This window comes from Choloepus didactylus, chromosome 11 (genome assembly GCF_015220235.1).
Source record: "Choloepus didactylus isolate mChoDid1 chromosome 11, mChoDid1.pri, whole genome shotgun sequence".
Taxonomy (NCBI): Eukaryota; Metazoa; Chordata; class Mammalia; order Pilosa; family Megalonychidae; genus Choloepus; species Choloepus didactylus.
This window is the reverse complement of record NC_051317.1, coordinates 72,312,719-72,324,875: the sequence shown is the minus strand read 5'-3', so window position 1 is coordinate 72,324,875 and position 12,157 is coordinate 72,312,719. Positions and strand designations below refer to the sequence as shown.

General features: G+C 39.7%; 1 pseudogene; it reads left to right on the top strand.

Moving 5' to 3' along the window:
- Positions 1 to 10,762: 10,762 nt before the first annotated feature.
- On the top strand, positions 10,763 to 12,157 carry LOC119506051 (annotated as a pseudogene).

Sequence of the window (12,157 nt, the reverse complement as noted above, 5' to 3'; positions counted from 1 at the left end):
TCCAGGGATAGTTGCTTGTTAAATCTTCAAGATGGAAAGTCTTAGCCTAGAGAAAAAACTCATTATTTGCATAAGGCTGACATTTGAAGTACCTAGACAGGCTGATAAGGAAGTTATTCTGGAGTAAACAGAACCTCCCAGTGTCTTCCAACTCACACCGCCTGGAGGATCAACCATCTATAATTCTATGGGAAAAGGGAAAGTGGGCATAATGGGAAGATATAAGGAGAAAATTAAAGAAGGAGTAAGAAAGGGGAATACTCAGAACTGTTAATGGATAGTTTAAAAAAAGAAAGGAAAAGAAACAGTTTGTTATTAACGCTCTGTCGAAGCTGGTTTCAGTAATGTATTGCTGTATAACAAACTATCCCCAAACAACAAATTATTATCTCTCAGAATTCTATTAGGAATTCTGGAATAGTTCAGCTACATGTGATATTGGCTGGGATCACTTATAGCTGCCTTTAGCTGGTAAATCCAAGGTGGCCCCTAACCCCCCAGGGTTCTCTTCACATTGCCTCTCATCATTCAGCTCAAGCTTCTTTACAGCATGGCAGCTGGCTCCCAAGAGAGATCTTTCCAAGAAGCCAAGCCCCAGTCACAAGTACTTATCAAGGTTCTGTTTACATGTCACTTTTTAATGTCCCATTGGCCAAAAAGCTCAGATTGATCCATATATGTAGGGACATATGCTCTGGGAATTTCTGAAAATGGGGTCACATTTTCTTTATATATGTGCGTATATTACCTTCAAAACTTCACTAAAAACATTTACCTCCTTTTCTTCTACCTGCAAACATTCTCCACACTCCACCTCATAAGGAAGATAGATTTTACAAGTTTTTAAGTCCCCCATAGTATTAAGTTGGACCTTGGAAAATATCAGAGAGATTTATATCAGAGAGATTTATATCAGAGAGAACTACTAACAGAATTCATCATTCAATCCATTTGTAAAACGTGGTGAAATGTGAATTACCTAATTTGGTATTTGTTAGGAGAGTGTTTGTGCTGGTTTGAATCTATTATGCACCCCATAAAAAACTATGTTCTTTTAATCCACTCTTGTGGGGGCAGACCTATTGTGGGTGGGATCTTTGATTGGGTTGTTTCCATGGAGTTGTGACCCACCCAATTGTAGGTGGGACATTTTGATTAGCTTATTTCCACGGAGATATGGCCCCACCCATTCAAGGTGGGTCTTAATTAGTTTACTGACGTTCTTAAGAGAGCTCAGGGGGACAGAGAGCTCAGAGCCCACACAGACCCAGATGCTTGGAGAAGCTGAGAGAGAGAGTTTGGAGAAAAGCTAAGATATGTAATCCAGAGATTGCCCCAGGAGAAGCAAGCAAGGAGCCACAGGAGCTGAAACAGAAGCCAGGAACATTTTGGAGAAAACCACTGAAACCAGAAGCTAAACGTAGAAGACAAGGATCAGCAGAGCCAGCCATATGCCTTCCCACGTGACAGAGGAACCTTGGATGCCATTGACCTTTCCTCGGAGAAGGTACCTACCTCTTGATGCCTTAATCTGGACATTTCCATGGCCTTAAAACTGTAAATTTGTGAACTAATAAACTCCCATTGTAAAAGCCAATCCATTCCTGGTATATTGCATTTTGGCCACTTTAGCAAACTGGAACAGTATTGAAATTATTAAATGAGATGTTTTGATCATCTGCAATGACTACTGCCATCCCAGCACCTTCAATAACCACAAATTGGCTACACTCACCTCACAGTATGTTTTAAGGGACCTGTACCAGTTAGGTACGATCAGGGAAGCAGAACCTTTATGAATGTTAGGAAAAAAAGGAATTTACTAAGAATTAGATACACAATTGTGGATGCCGGTGAAATCTATGAAAGGCTTTGGGCTCTGTTTCTGGTGTTAGGCCTACAGTGACTATAGGTGAGTAGGGCTGACCATTGGGACGAAAAGCTGGTCATGAAGTGGGGGAGAGCAAGTACAAAGTGGAGCCCTGAAGACAAACTGGAACCCTTGCCTCACTGTCACCAACACAGGTGACCTGCAGAAGCTGGTGCTCTTTGCCACAGAGGTGTACATGTGCCTTGCCCAGGATACAGGGAAATTGAAGAACAAGAGCCAGGAAGAGCTATGGGAGCTGTGGTCCCAGTTGCTGCCCCAGGCCAACAAGTGAACCAGGAGATCAGCAGTAAAGTGCATGCAGCGGCAACTATGCCTGGCCTCTGCACAAACATTGAGAGCAAGTGGCTGCTGCTTTACTTGTCTTCTGGAGTTCATGCTGTTTCTCTTGGGACTACTCTTTGGGGTTAACCTAGTATCAAAAGGGGGAAGAAATTCTGGGAAAAGTGCTTCCAGCTTAGTTAAGTGGACACAAAAGCACAACAGTAACTATGCCTATCACCCTTCAGGAACAAGGCTGCTTCTTGCCTGGTAAACGTGTCTTCTGAGATGGACCTAGAAGGCAAATGACTCAAGACTGCACAAAAAGGTAAAGAACTGGTACCATTGAAATGTCAATGCCTGGTTTCAATTGACTAAATATTTTCTTGGTAACTTAAGCCATCTGTAATTCAAAGAACAGCGAGTTCTTCCTTCACTCAAACTCTAAAAGATTGGGTAAGGAAGAAATTTTGAAAAATGCTGGGAATGTTCTTTTTTTAATTTAATTTTTGCTTGAGAACTATATAGGGAAAGGGAGATTAGTCAGTATCAAAATTGTCAAGTGACTGAAAGGCAGGGAAAACAAATCAGTGACTATTCCAAGAGTCAAGATTCCAAGCCTCCTCCTCACAAAAATTTGAAAAATGATTAATTTTATTTAAAACATTAATAACTTTTAACTTAAAATCTATATTGTATTACCTATTTGAAAAGAATTACTTCCTTCCAAATTCCTTGATTCAGCAATTTTTCATGTGCTTTCTCCTCCCTTTAAAATGCCTGCTGCTTCCTTGTCTTCCTAATCACCTCTTATTCATCTTCCAAAACCTTTCCTCTACAAAGCCTCTCCAGCATCTCCTACTCAGATTCCACTTCCTACCGCAGGCAAAGTAATCAATTCCTTCTGAGCTAACTCCATAACTTGTAAATCACTTAATTTTTGCACTTACACCAAATTATAATATGTGTTGTCTTTATATGCATCCCATATTACACTGCAAGCTTTCCGAGAGCAAAGACCATGTCATAGATATCTGATACTTGGCATGGCAAATGGCACACAATAAGTAACAATGGTAGGACTTGTCACTGCCACTTGATCATATATAGATGGGAGACCAAATCAAATCTATAGTGAAGGGAACAGAATTCAAACATCACCTTAAAATCTAGAAAATGTCAATTACTGCTACCATTTTATGACCTCTTCTACTTTAAATTACAACTCCTTATTCCACATTCCTTCCAAAAATCTCATGTCATAAATGCCAATGATCTCTCTAATTCTTTTCCCCTTTGACATCTCCTGCTTCCATTCTGAATATCAAAGAACTATCCTAGCTTGGGTTTCACCTCATCTCATCAGTGTCCCATGTTCTCCTTGCAGTCTATTCTAGTTTCATGGTCAGGTGGTGGCATGAAAATATTAAGCCATTTTTATAAACTTCCTTTTTACTCTGGGGGAAAAAAAAACATTATTCCAGAGGAACAAAATGCTTATGAATAAAACAGGAACCACGACATTTACTGAAATGTCCAAGCACTTGTAATTTAAAAGAAAAATGTAGTTATTGGCAGAAGATATGACTCTGCCACAGGGTAATTATGGGAAGGCTATGATGTTTATGCTCCAATTTCTCCAGTGAAAATTACAATTAATAACATACAAAGAAATCACTATTTAAAAAAAATATTTCATGAGTAATACATCAGACAAAAAATTAGATGTGCTAGAAAGGCTAACTTGTATTCTTAAAAAGATTATAATAATTATCAAAGAGCTGTGCTTTAACCTTTCTGGCTTGGTTTCACATGTACTCCAACTTTGAATTAATGGTTCTTTTCAACTGTTAGTTATAGATTTAATACCAAAGCACTGCTGATAAATAGAAACTAGATGCTAGGGTACTTGATGTTCATCATGTTGCAGGGAAGAAAAAAATCTTCCCCAAAATAGCCCAACATCTCACTAAACACCTCACTAAATTTTTAAAACTACAGATTTCTGAAGCAATTTAGTTAACCTCAGGAGATGAATTAAATGACTCTTCCTTAAAATTTCTTTGAAGTATTTGGTCTAATTCCATTTCAATTACTTAAATAATATGGCACCTACTATATTCTTTGCAGAAATAACACTAATTATTTCTTTCTCATACAGAGGCTTTGAAAGTGTGATCCCAAATATAATTTGTAATAACAGAAATTTACCAGAATATGTTGAGATTATCATACCCTTCACTTTGTTATTTCTTCCTCTTCATTCCATATTGCTTAAACATCTTGTAACTCTTTTCTTTCATTTGGACCAAAGAAGAACCAAAGAATGCCAGCGTGAAAGGACATTAGTGACCATGGCTAGATAGGATGATACACGTCTCAGTGGCAGCCAGACTAGACAGATGAAGAATGTAGTGGATTGAATTATGTACCCAGCATAGATGTGTTTTTCATTTTAATTCACATTCCTTTGAGTGTGAGCCCATTGTCAAGTGGACCTCTTGAAGACGTTCTTAGTTAATGTGTGACCCAACTGAATGAGGGTGGTCTTAATCCATATACTAGGGGCTTTATTAAAGAGAAGAAACCAGAAGTTAGAGGTAGGAGAAAGCCACGGGAAGGAGTCAGAAATCGGAAGTCGGTGGAAACTGGAAGAGCAGACACAGGAGAGAGAGATCACCCTGTGATGGGAGGCAGAGATGCAAGCCTAAGAATCACAAGGATTGCAGCAAGCCAGCACCAGGACCTACAGGTTTTAGGGAGAAAGACTGGTCTTGCCAGTGCCTCCAAAACCGTGAGACAATAAGTGCTTACTGTTTAAGCCAACCCATTGTGTGGTATGTCATAGCAGCCTGGCAAACTAACACAAAGACACACACTTTCACTTCATGCAAGTCACCATACTCCCCCCTCCACTTTGCCTTTGAAGTTGGATCCTTAGGAGTTGGAGAAAGAGGAACATCCTGAATTACGTTTCCATCGCCAGAGGAAATGGAGGTTCAAGAGTTATTAAGTTCAGTTAAATAAAAACAAATTCATATTTTTGCACAACTGAGCTTGTGTCCTGTGAGATGTAAATTCACAACAAAAAGCTTTTGCCTGACTGGCTGAGAGGGGGGAAGGTGTTGGAGGTTTCAGCAAGCAAGGGGCTTCAGCAAGCATGGCCTTGGAAAGCAAAACCCAGAAAAGTCAAGTAGCTGCTCCAAAGCCTCCTTTATTCTGCTTCTTAAATAGGAAGCGTTCTCAGGATTTAGGCTTTTTGTATGAGGCAAAAATGGCAGTGGCTGCTTAATGAGAGAATGGGTAGAAGTGCAAATCAGTTGGCAGTGTAATAGACTACACTCATAGCATTACGTACATACAGCAAGCAATTGTTTTCCCCAGGAAATTGTTAACATTTCTTCCTGCCATTTTGTAAATGGTTGGCATCTTCTTACTGAAAATTTAGCTGGGTTTTTAAAAAATAAATATTTTTAAAGTTTAACACAAAAGAAAAAAATACTTTTAAGTTTAATATGATATGGTTCTTCCCTTTCATGAGTGCTATCTTTTCCTCTAGTTTTTTTTTGTTTATTTGTTTAACAGAAGGCAACAGACATGTTAAGATTATGGATCTTGCTAACCGCCAGATCTAGCTTCAAGTCCCACTCTGCCATTTTCTATCGTAGGACACACTGCAAAACCATAGGATGTTACCAGGCACAAAATGAGTAGCTCTCTATTGTAGCTCTCTATTACTATTACCCTTCCTTTGAGCCACTAAAATGAATGAGGGCACAGAGTCTTTCCATCTAGAATTTAAAAAAAAAATAAAATAGAACTCATACACTCTAAGGAGCATCCATATAACCATGGGGAGTTTGGAAAAAGTAGAGATAAACTTCCAGACAATGAGTTCTTAACACAGGTCAATGTGGAATGTGTGTAACACTATACTCCTAGTGACTTAAGTCCTTGGTGCCTTTAGGATAGGTGAGCTCTCTGCTTATACGGTCCCTCATGATCTCTTAAAAAGTCACCAAGTAGCAGTGATTCTGCACACCCAATGCTGCTTTAATATATAAAAGCATTCAGTGCCATGCAGAAGCAGGCTTGTCATTGCCCAGCTCTTCCCGGTGTGTGTGGACAGACCTGCCTACTGCTGTGGTTTGGTTAGGCATCTCTTTGTTTCCACATACCAAGACCATGTCAGCCAACATCTCTGACAATAAAAATTCTGATATCCATTAAAAAAAAAAACTTTACCCTTATCTCTGACACACACCCCCACATAGTGATATATTTATTAAAATGTCTTTGTGCTTATTAAGAGGCAAGACACTCTAAAAAGGTAAGCATGGCCAAAAATGAATCATTATATGAAAAGCAGTAACTTCTTTGGTACTTATGCAACTATCCAACTACTCATCCTGAGTTTATTACGAAAATCCATCCTTTGGTATTGCTTGTACAGACAGAATTCTAGATAAGATAAACTACAAGGAGGACCAAAGCCTGTATAGGTACTCTGAAACTCTTAGGTGTACAATATCCCCTAAGAGTTTCCGTTCTCGTCGTTGAATGTACTATTGGTCTCAGACCATGTTTCCAAGTTACTATAATTATTCCCAATACTAATGAAGCAGCTATTTCCAATCAGACAAAAGGGTGTGGATCTGAAGTATGTCTAAGCTTCCATACCCATAAATATCCCAATAAGACAAAACCACAGAGCTAGCTATAATTTGCAAACACTCAGGCTAGACAAAGCTCATGGAAAAAAAATTTCCATAAATCGGTGGTGGTTTGAAAGCCTTACAAGGCCCTTTCTAAAGCATGAGTTCTGAAAAACAGCATTTCCAGTAAACTTGGCAAGTAGTGACAAAACATTCTAAAGATAAAGCCATGACATTCTGCTTCAGCCCTGTGCAGAAATCATCTTTCTCCTAACATAAAATACAAAGGGGTTATTTATCACACTTTTGCCCAATACTCTGTAAAGTCTTGGATGTGACCTTTCAGTTCTAACCCACTGATGTTGTTGCTTCTATGTGTATAGATGAGACTAGAATCACAAGGTCTGAAGAAAATTAACAAAGCACAGGACCCTACTGTATTAGTATGAAGCAAGACATTCTTGTGAAAAGTGCACTCCCTAACTGGAAGAAAGGTTAAAAATAATAGTAATAATAAAATAAAAATAAAAACAAAAAAAGACTAGACTGATAGCACCTTTGGGGACAATCAGCTCCAGAAACGGACTAGCCTAAATAGAAGTTCACTGATTGAATCTAGTTCTATACCTTAGTGTAGATATTTCCAAGTTCTGCTTTTCCTACGAAAGCCAAAAAAGAAGTACGTATTTTTTTTAAATGGCCTTATTTCAATTTCTAAGTGGTTTATTTTCATGTGTTTTACTATTCCCTATATCATAACACATTATTGCTTCCCATTTTTCACCTTCCCCAAATGCAATAGGATGGAGGACAAGAAAAAATTCATTACATCTTCATATTCCACCTTTACAATAGGGGAAATCTGAGTTCCCCTGATTTCCTACTCTGGGTTCTCACTTCCCTTTTCACTTGTCTCCATTGTGAGGGACCAGAACTAGCCATCATCATCCATGTGTCACTTGCAGACCCCAAATCCACACCCCCTCCTCAATTCTTCTCAAAGTCATGACAACCACTTTTACTCCCTACCACACTACTGTTGCCATGTGTAGTTCCCCTCTGAACCCATAGTCACCTTAGGTGACCAGGATCACTTTTCCTCTCCATCTCTCCATTCCAAGGCCATCATATCTTTGTAATTCACAAGGATGCAAACAATGCAGCCCAAGAATCCAGCTCTCTGAAAGCCTGGTTTGGTATGGGTAAAATCTGAGATATGTAGGGCAAACTAGACTCCACATCCTTCAGGCAATCTTTCAATCAGTAGTAGTATTCCTCACAAATAAGCTTTTAGTAATAACTGGAAGGCAGAGTTCAGGGTTGTAATCTTTGGCATGAATATAAAGTGTAAATATTTTATACAGAATGAGGCAGTCGTATGTTTTGACAATCAATATTTCAGAGATGTAATATCTACCCCCTGCTTAGTGTTCAAACTTTTAAGATTCTCCATAAACATAAATTGACCTTTTCTCCAATAAATTTCTCCAGTAAATTATCTACTATGATCTAGCCATTTTTTCTACCACTATTTTAATCATATTTATGAGTTGAAAATATTGGTCACTGTAATCACTGTCCTAACATTTACATCACTATTTTACCAATATCCCAAAGATTCCATTCAGCATTACAATATGCACCATGCTAGATTTCCAGAATCATTTAAATAGTGAAAACAGTTCAATTCCTTAGCCCAATCCGTAACTTTCCTTCATAAAATGGTTAATCATTCCGTTACTTAAAGGAGAAGTGTTTAAGACTGGCAATCCTGAGTGCTTTGAAATTCAAATGCGACCATTTCTGTTGCTTAACTAAATCAATACTTCAAAAGTTTTACTTTCTCTCCTTGTTAATTAACCTAATTCTTCATTCCTCTAAAAATCTAAAGGGCAGATGGATCATGAAAATTGCTGCCACAGAAGTGGAGGGTTTTTTTGTTTTGTTTGGTTTGGTTTACCATTCTGACCCAATGGTATCTGTTGGCAAAGACTCGCAAAACCTGGCAAGTGCTACAAATTAGATAGTTGAACCATTCTCCCCAGCTATGCAAAAGAGCTGTCCAACTTTCCAGCACTAAAATGCTTTAATGCATAGGATTTTTGCCTTAGGGGACCAGATAATTTGCCTCTAAATTAGGTGAACATATGGGTTGTGAGTTATTAATTATACAGAATAAAGCTTTGGGATCATACAAATTGAGCTAAAACTTAATGCTGACTGATATATAATATATCCCATATTTGTGCTGGATGAAAGAACATAGCAAAATCTTAAAGTTAGGGTCATGACTTGGATGGGATCAGAAAGGCCAAGACCGTTTTTCCAGATTCATTACCAAGATACACAGCTGATATTCCCTGACCCATTTTTCTCTTCTGCTGCCTGCTCTCTATTCTAATCTCTAGGGAAAAAGTACATAGAATAATAAGATAAAGATATTCTATGTACTAGAAATTTGTCACACACACACACACACACACACATACACACATGTATACTTATATTGGGGTCATTCTTAGCTTAAATGAGTAATTTAAACACAAACTCCCAATTTAAGATAAACATTAGAAAATAAAGGATGGTTAATAAGACCTAAAAGATAAATCATCATTACATTAGCATTTCATTACCTATGCATAATTTTTTGGTACCAGATTGTAGGGTACAATGGATTAAAAAATGATCTATAACTGCATAGCAAAAAGATATAGTGTGCTTTCTCATGAAGATGGCACTGAAAGGGAAGGAAGCCCCTTCCCTTCCTGTGCCAGTTTGGATGTATTATGTCCCCCAAGAAAAAGCCATGACCTTTTAATCCAATCTTGTGGGATACTGGGATAAGGTTGTTTCCATGGAGATGTGACCCACCCAACTGTGAGTGACACCTTTGGTTAAGGTGTGACCTCTGATTTAATGTTTCCATGGAGGTGTGGCCCCGCCCATTCAGCCCTGGGTCTTGTTTAGTTCACTGGAGCCTTATAAAAGCTCACCAACAGAAGAACCTCAGAGTAGCTGCAGCTAAGAGAGGACAAAACTCCCCAAGAGCAACATTTAGGAGAATGCCATTTTGAAACCAACCTGTGAGCAAGTGGATGCCAGCCACATGCCTTCCCAGCTAACAGAGGTTTTCTGGATGCCAATGGCCATCTTTCAGTGAAGGTATCCTGTTTTTGATGCCTTACTTTGGACACTTTATGACCTTAAGACTGTAAATTTGTGACCAAATAAACTCCCTTTATAAAAGTCAATCCATCTCTGGTATTTTGCTTAAATGGCAGTATTAGCAAACTGGTACACCTCCCAAAACTGAAATCAAAGCAAAGGCTTTGAAAGCCAAGAAGGCAGTATTGAAAGGCATCCACAGCCACAAAAAAAAAGATCTGCACTTCACCCACATTCTGGCTGCCCAAGACGCTGTGTCTCAGAAGACAGCCCAAAATATCCTTGGAAGAGTGCCCCCAGGAGAAACAAGCTTGACCACTATGCCATCATCAAGTTCCCCTGACCCCTGAGTCAGCCATGACGAAGACTGAAGACAACAACACACTTGTGTTCATTGTGGATGTCAAGGCCAACAAGCAGCAGATCAAACAGGATGTGAAGAAGCTCTATGACATTGACGTGGCAAAGGTCAACACCCTGATCAGGCCTGATGGAGAGAAGAAGGCATGTGTTCAACTGGCTCCTGACTATGATGCTTTGGATGTTGCCAACAAAATTTGGATCATCTTAACTGAGTCCAGCTGGCATATTCTAAATACAAATTTTTTTACCATAAAAAAAAAGATAGTGTACAATACAAGAATAAAAATAAGTCCTATCTACCAGTTATATGAGTTATCAGAAAAGGAGGAATAATAAAATAGGATGGAGGAAAATGATTTTTGCTGTTTTTAAAGTGGCATAATTAATAATCCAAGACCATCAACTTTTTGAAGACTTAATTTAAGAAACTATGTATCCTCAGGGACTGACGGGATTGTATCGGTCCTCTCTCCCAACTAGAAAGCCACTGCTGCCTCCGGACAACCTCAAGACAGTGACCTCTCTGGGTTCCAATACCTGTAGCAGGCAGAACTGGGAGAACATGGACTTCCCCAAACTGGGCCAGACCTGTCTTGGAGAAAACCCATATATCCAAATGACCAAAGAAAAGTATGAGAAGGAATTCAAAATCTGTGCCAAGCCATTCACAGTGTTTCACTGGTGCCCCGGGGTTCACATGCATCTCAAGGAGACCAAAATATGCCAAACCTGCAGCAAATTGAAGAATGTCTGCCAGACCCACCTCTTGGACCTAGAATATGGCCTGCCCATCAGGATGCAGGATTGTCTTTTAAGGATGACATGCCAAAGTCAGATGTCAACAAAGAGTACTACATGCAGAATATGGAGAGAGAGATTTCTAACTCTGATGGAACACAGCCAGTTGGTGTGGTGGGGAAAGCCACAACTACCAATGACTTGCTGCTCAAACTGGCTCAGACCACACCCTACTATAAACGGAATTGAATTCACATTTGCTCCTTCTGGGTGAAAGGAGAATGTAAGAGAGGAAGAGGAGTGTCCATACAGACATGAGAAGCCTACAGATCCAGATGATCCCCTTGCTGATCAGATTATCAATGACCAATATTATGGAATCAATAACCCTGTAGCAGATAAGCTTCTGAAGCGGGCTTCAACAATGCCTTGTGTGGACCCTCCAAAGGACAAGACTATCACCACTCTGTATGTCAGTGGTCTAGGAGATACCATAACAGAGACAGATCTACGAAACCATTTCTACCAGTTTGGAACAATTCGGACAATAACTTGTGCAGAGACAGCAGTATGCTTTCATCCAGTTTGCCACAAGGCAAGCTGCAGAAGTGGCTGCCGAAAAATCCTTTAATAAGTTGATTGTCAATGGCCGCAGGCTCAAAGTGAAATGGGAAAGATCCCAAGCAGCCAGAGGAAAAGAAAAAGAGAAGGATGGAAGCACAGGCTCCGAAATCAAGATAGAGCCTGTTCCAGGGCTATCAGGAGCTCTTCCTCCTCCTTCTGCAGCAGCAGAAGCCTCTGCTAACTACCTTAACCAACCTCCAAGTGTGGTCCTCCAGCCACGGTGAACATCGCCCTGCCACCACCGCCTGGTACGGCTCCACTCCTACTCCCAGGTTTTGGGCCACACATGTTCCACTCAATGAGACCACCCCCTCCTTTCAAGAGGGCTCCAGGACCAGTCCACTATCCTTCTCAGGACCTTCAGAGGATGGGAGCTCATGCTGGGAAACACAGCACCCCCAGCACATTATCACCATGCTTGGGCTGTATGGAAGAAAGGGCCCTTAAAAATCCCAGTAAATGA